At 41.8% G+C, this 6630-nt stretch overlaps 1 long non-coding RNA gene across 1 annotated transcript; it reads left to right on the forward strand.

Moving 5' to 3' along the window:
* The first annotated feature begins 1458 nt into the window (after positions 1–1458).
* Positions 1459–5334, forward strand: LOC307209956. Its single transcript, XR_013835798.1, has 3 exons — positions 1459–2206; positions 2355–2498; positions 3457–5334. It is a non-coding gene; the product is annotated as an uncharacterized lncRNA (long non-coding RNA).
* The last annotated feature ends 1296 nt before the right edge of the window (positions 5335–6630 follow it).

Consider the following 6630-nt stretch of genomic DNA (forward strand, 5'->3'; position numbering starts at 1 on the left):
ATTTTTGTTTGAATTGCCCATTAGCCATGCATTGATCCAACACATCTCTGCTACAGGCATAATCTGTGTTGTTAGTTGCTCCCTCTTTCCAGAGAATCCAAAGAAACACAGTTGAGTGATGTGAGAGGGCAAGGTTTATTTGGGGCTGGAGAAGGAAAGCAATTTGTCCCAGGGCCTCAAGGTCAAAGGGAGACTCAAAAAACTGTTTTGGCATATAATAGAACTGTAGAGTTGGAAGGGACCCTAAAGAGCTTCAGGTCCAACCCCCTGCCATGCAGGAATATGCGGCCAGTCCCTTATGGGGATCGAACCTGTGACCTTGGCATTATCAGCACCACGCTCTAACCAACTGAGCCAGCACAGATGGAACTGCAAACGTTAGCAAATGCGATTTGGTAAAACAGATTGTTGGCTAACTGATACAGATTCAGCTACGTTAAAGAGTTTAAAATGTTAATGATTTCATGTAAGGCCATTCTGATTGGCTGTGAAGGAAACTCCTCCCCTTCTCTGCTGGACGAAGAACTCACGCTCACAATACCAGTTCTGCCAAAGAACTGGTTGAACCTAGGCCTCCAGTCTTCAACCGTTTGCAGGGCCGGTCTCTGCTTTGTTTCAGATCTTCAGCTACTTCCAAAGCCTTTTCTGGAGCTTCCTCATTCCTCCAAATCCAGCTTTGACTGAGCTGACAAGTACAGTGGTACCTCAGGTTAAGTACTTAATTCGTTTCAAAGGTCCATTCTTAACCTGAAACAGTTCTTAACCTGAAGCATCACTTTAGCCAATGGGGCCTCCTGCTGCTGCCACGCCGCTGGAGCACGATTTCTGTTCTCATCCTGAAGCAAAGTTCTTAACCCAAGGTACTATTTCTGGGTTAGCGGAGTCTGTAACCTGAAGCGTATGTAACCAGAGGTACCGCTGTATGTACAAGGCTCACAGGCGTAGCCAGGATTTATGTTAGGAGGAGAATTTATGTATTTATTAAATTTCTATACCGCTTTATATTTTTAATAAATATCTCAAAACAGTTTACAGCATATTAAAACAATAAAACAGTAGCTGGGCAATGTTCCTCTGGACTCATGAGGAGCAACATGGAGTGAAGGAATACAAAGTATTGCTTCTGGGTGCCTCTAAGTAAGGCTCTTCAGAAATCCAGTCTTGGTCATTCATTTGCTTTCTGAAAGCTTCTTTCCTTGAAAAGTAGGGCATAAATTCACATTGTAACCGGGCAACAAAAGGAGTAGTTCCAAGACCGTGGTGTATCATTTAATCAAGAATAGATAAGTAACTTGAATTGTGCCTGTAGAATAATGAGACTATAGTGAGAGGGGAAAAAAGTAAAGGAAAAAACCCTGCGATAACGATACTGATTGCTTCACAATCAAGAGTCTTAAGGGGCAGACATTGTGGGAAACTCCTTTGTTACTGGGACCTATTAAAAGTGATTGACTGCCATTCTCTTGGGGACCTGACCATCATATGGCCAGATGAATGAAGAAGTGGATCCCTCCAACCTTAACATAAATGTTCTGTTTCCCAACTGAGAGCCCAAGCCCAATGCATTTTGTGGACGGAGTGGATTGTATAAAAATTTTTTGGCATTAAATCTCTCATTTTCCCAACTCTGCAGCACATCTTATGGTCTTCCACCCCCATTTCGTGCAACGTGACATCCCTTATGTTACTGAATCTTGCTTTCAGCAACCAAAATGGGGGCAGGATTATCACTCCAGATAGCTCCTACCTTGCAGAATATTGGCTGTGGAAATGAAAAAAAAGGCAATAAAGAATTTTTTTTGCCACAACTCCTTGTTTTTCCCCCAATAAAAGAAGAAAGTCTTTATTTAAAAAATTCTCTGCAAATAATTATATATTTTAAAGTACACAAAACTGAATCCTTCTTGAGAGCTAACCTTCTCTAGTTTCCACAGTGGGTGACTGCCATTACAAACCAATTACCCCAGAATAAACCTGAAGTATATCACAACACTCCCCCTGCCCTGCCCATTCTGCCAGGCAATCTATTAGCAAAAAGCTTCTGCTTATGTGCATATATTAACCTATTTTACCTCACAGGCCTCTTACAAAGACAGAAGGAGGGAGAAGGGAGAACAACTGACACAACCCTTAACTCCTGGCAGAAAAAAACCAAGATACAAATATGGCATGCCATACACAGATCATATAAAGAAAAAATGAGTCAGTAAATCAGCCCCCTGCCTTGATTTAACTGCAACATTTCATAGTCTCAATATTTACAACAAAATATCTCTCCCCCCAAAAAAACAAATGTTTGCCAACCCTGATCAATAACAAGCAAATAAATACTTTAAGTATGTTCAGTTTCACAGATTTGGTGTCTGAACTACCAACTCAGCCTACCTCACAGGGCTGTTGTGAAGATTAAAAGGGAAGAGGGGGATACAATTTACATAGCCTTGAGCTTTGGGGAGGAAAACCAATACAAAGATACAACCAGCAAGAGATACTATTAAGTATGTATAGCTTCACAGCTGTCAGCAAAACACACACACATTTTACCAACCTTTATGAGTAAAACCACCCGTGTGCTGAAATTCATTTGACAGGAATAGCTCAGTTGGTTAGAATACGGTGCTAAAAACACCCAGGTTGCAGGTTCGATCCCCATAAGGGACAGCTGCATTTTACGGGGTTGGACTAGATGATCCTCAGGGTCTCTTCCAGCTCTGATCTATGAGTCTATGAATACTGACTTGCTGCAGCTGTAGGGCATTTGATGGTTTTTTCATTGTATTTGCTGGTTCATTTTGTATTTTACATTTGTGGTTCATGGTTCCTGTATAAATAACAGCCCAGTGATGACAAACAGCCCGTTAGCAGCTGTGTGGGGGACATGGAAAATTGGAGATGGTGGTGAACATGGCAATATCACATTTTTTTCCAAGTAGGAAGGAAGCCTCATTTATTTCAAGGGAAATACTTCAGAGTAAAATATGCCAAAGCCAGCTAGTTGTGTTTGATAATGTTAAGGCAGCACATTTGGGGAGTAAGTGAAATAATGTGGATGTGGAGGAAGGCACCTCAGTACAAAGGAAGACTATCCTCTGTTCAGATTGGCAGCAACAATTAATTTTATAATGAATGATTTTAGAGTGTTGTGTTGTACTTTTGTACTGTTTTATTGTTGTTAGCCGCCCTGAGCCCGGCTTCGGCTGGGGAGGGCAGGATATAAGTTGTTATTATTATTATTATTATTATTATTATTATTATTATTATTATAACAGAAACAAGCTTCTTCTCCTGTTTTTCTGCTGTCCTGGGAGGGTCTCTCTCGAGCCCAAGCAGGGATGATCAGCATTCTTTCCTGCAATTGCATACCAACAATGATTAAACATACCTAGCTTTTCTGTATTTGTCTGCCAAAGCCTGACAACATTATCTGCACATTTTCCTTTCTAACTTTCTTTATAGGTGTCAGATTGACTTACTGTTCTAAAAAAATGAAAGCTGAGAGTTTGGAGCCCATGCTGGTTCAGAGCCCGAGAAAAGTATTCTCCACCAGCAGCCCCGATCGAAACCGATCACTCACCTTCTGCGCCATGAACAATTTTACCCGGAACATTTTGACAGGACAAGAAATGGCAAGTTCTGACACATTTGAAATTAGCTGAGCTAATTTTGTTAGCAATTCTTGAGTGAGACATAAGGTCAAAGGTGCCAAAGGACTAAAGCACAGAACGCAATCAAAATGTAACATATTTTCATAGAGACACAACAGTGGTGTGACATGTGCTTTTGCTTCAAAGAGGAACGACAACGTGTCTCGTTGTTTTGCAGCTGTTAGAAAGATGGAGGCAGTAATTGCATAATGTTAAATGATGCATTGCAAATTATTTTGAACTGCTTTGCAAAGACATTGAAATAAAGGGGGGGGGATACATTTCCCCTTCCGAAAATGGATAGAAAGGATACAATCCAGACTAACTGCTTCAAAAACTCATTGATTTCAGCCTGCACTTAGCACTACTTTTCAGATCAATGGGAAATAACAGTGCTTAAGCTTGAATGGTTCATGCCCTGAGTTGTCTAATAATTACAAACTAACAACCAGATAAAAAGCAGCCAAACAGGAGTTTAGTTGACATGTTGTGTGCATGCTTTGTGGCTTGCACAAGTGACGCTAACACGCCATGCAGCATGCACGAGTGAGATAAGCACATCACATGATGCTCATCCACGGCATGCACACAGTTGCTGCAGAATTTTGAGGGGGCCTAGCCCCTTCCTTTAATTTCTTTGGGGACACTTGCCCCCCTAGATGGCCCTCCCTGCCTCAGGGAGTCCACATAATTCACCCGGGGGGGTCCCTGGCACCACCCACATAACAAAAGCTATCATAGAGTTATCAAAAGTGGCTTGGCTTTTGAAAAACAGGGGCCACAGTCCTTAGCTAATTGGGAGTCACTTCCCTAAAGTATCTGTAATGACGCATTGCTAGAATAGGGGGGTCAGCAATCAATGCTTCCTGGGTCAATTCTGCATCCCAAGTGAGTGCAACTTTGCTGCTGCTTCAAGTTTCCAAAGCAGAGAGGTATTGCTGATGGTTCCCAAATCAGTTCCGACCTGGGACCCTAAGTCCAGAGAAAAAGAGAAAGAAAGGTCTCCTGGCTGTGTTCACACTCCTGATTACTGTACACTCTCTGCATTTCCAGGGCTGGGTTTTTAATCTCTGTTCACACATTATCCAAAAGGTATATGTATCCTGCACTTTGTTATCAGGTGCTGCTGTTGGATGCTGTTTGTCAAACCAGCTTCACACTGACTGGAGTCCTTAAGGCACTTCTAATTCCTTAGCTTGGGATAAAGTTGTCCCTGCCTGTCAATGCCCCCTGGTGTGTAAATGTTTAGCAGCCCATAATCTAGCCCACTTTGTGCCATTAGGAGAGCGCATCAGATTGGGCTGTGCGTACACCCAGCTCCAGCTTCCATGTCACTTATGTGTCATTAAAAAAAGAAAAAAATCAAGCCCACAAAGACACAGTCTGTGCTTTCAGCTCCTAGATCAGAACAACCAAAAAGCTTTTATTCACAGATTACATCTTTTCAGATGGTGCCAAGATGAAGCAATTTGTTGTGTTCTTAATAAAAGAAGCACTTGTAGAACTACAGTCAGGAGTTTTTGGTTCACAACAAAGCAATTTCACAAAAGTGGGGGGAGGAAAGCTGTTAAACCACAGACACAGTTTGTTCCTCACCGGTCCTTCCATCATCACCGCTGGGTCCTTAATAGCACATGTTCTTCTAGGTGCATATCAGTTCACCACTGAGACACAGGCCACAGTCCCAGTACACATTAATTTTTTTAAACAATATTTATTAAAGTTTTTAAAGTTACAGAAAGAAAAAAGAAAAAGAATTAAACATAACAAAACCATACAATACAATACAAAAACAAAAAAATATTACATATACATAACAAAAATAAAACAAAAACAATTTTAAAAAAGAAAAAAGAAACACAACCAATACTTTCAATGTTATTAACTTTCTTTTACTTGTTTCAGCGACCTCCTCACACCTCCCTTTTTTTGTATTCCACTTCAATTATTTGTTTCAGCAAATCCTTTCCATCTTCCTCAAACTTCTGTCCTATCATTTAACTTAACAAATTCTAACATTATTTTTTCCTTTAATCCAATTACAATCTATTATACTTAATTCTTTATAACATTTCTGCTAAAGCCATGTAACTTCATTAGTCCCAGTACACATTTAGAGCACTATGCCAGTTTAAATAGCCATAGCTTCCCCCACAGACTTCTGGGAGCTGAAGTTTGTTAAGGGTGTTGTTTGGAGGCCCCTGTTCCCCTCACAGAGCTCCTATTCTCCAAGTGGTATATCAATAAATCCAGGCATCCCTAAACTCGGCCCGCCAGATGTTTTGGGACTACAACTCCCATCATCCCTAGCTAACAGGACCAGTGGTCAGGGATGGTGGGAATTGTAGTCCCAAAACAGCTGGAGGGCTGAGTTTGCCTATGCCTGAATAAATCCCTCTTCACAGGGAACTCTGAAACTGTAGCTCTTTGTGGTGACTACAGGCCTCCAAGCAATTCTCAGCACCCCTGACAAACTACAGCACCCAGAATTCTGTGGGGGAAGCCATGACTGTGATGTCTCAGGGCTCTAGATGTAGGGGTCTGATTGTGTTTTAAAGCGCCGCTGAGATGCAATAACAGCAGATCCTTCTGTTCAAACTTAGATCTGCCAGAATCATGTAGAAAGAGGAGAAGCCATGATTAAGGAGCAAAAAAATAACACGCAGGTGAAAAAGGTGGAGGAGCCCTCTGCTCCCTTGCCTATGTATCCTGTCTCTCACTCACAGTCCTCCTGAATGCTTTTTGCTAGCCAGCCTTGTTTCCTGAGCTGGTGCCAAGCAACAGGTCATGGGGATTGATGCTGCAGAGATCCGCACCTCTCTTTTTACAAAATGCCTGTCCCTGTCTTAAGGACACCAAGATCTATTCTGCGTGCAAGGATTTGCACAGTGTTTGTGCTCGATCAGTCGGATTTTAGAAACTTCTCTTGCACTGCAGTGACCTCTGTTTTCTCTGTGTGGGTCTCCTCCCAGCCACTGGGCTCCGA

The sequence above is a fragment of the Podarcis cretensis genome, assembly GCF_951804945.1.
Source record: "Podarcis cretensis genome assembly, chromosome: 1".
NCBI classification, from domain to species: Eukaryota; Metazoa; Chordata; class Lepidosauria; order Squamata; family Lacertidae; genus Podarcis; species Podarcis cretensis.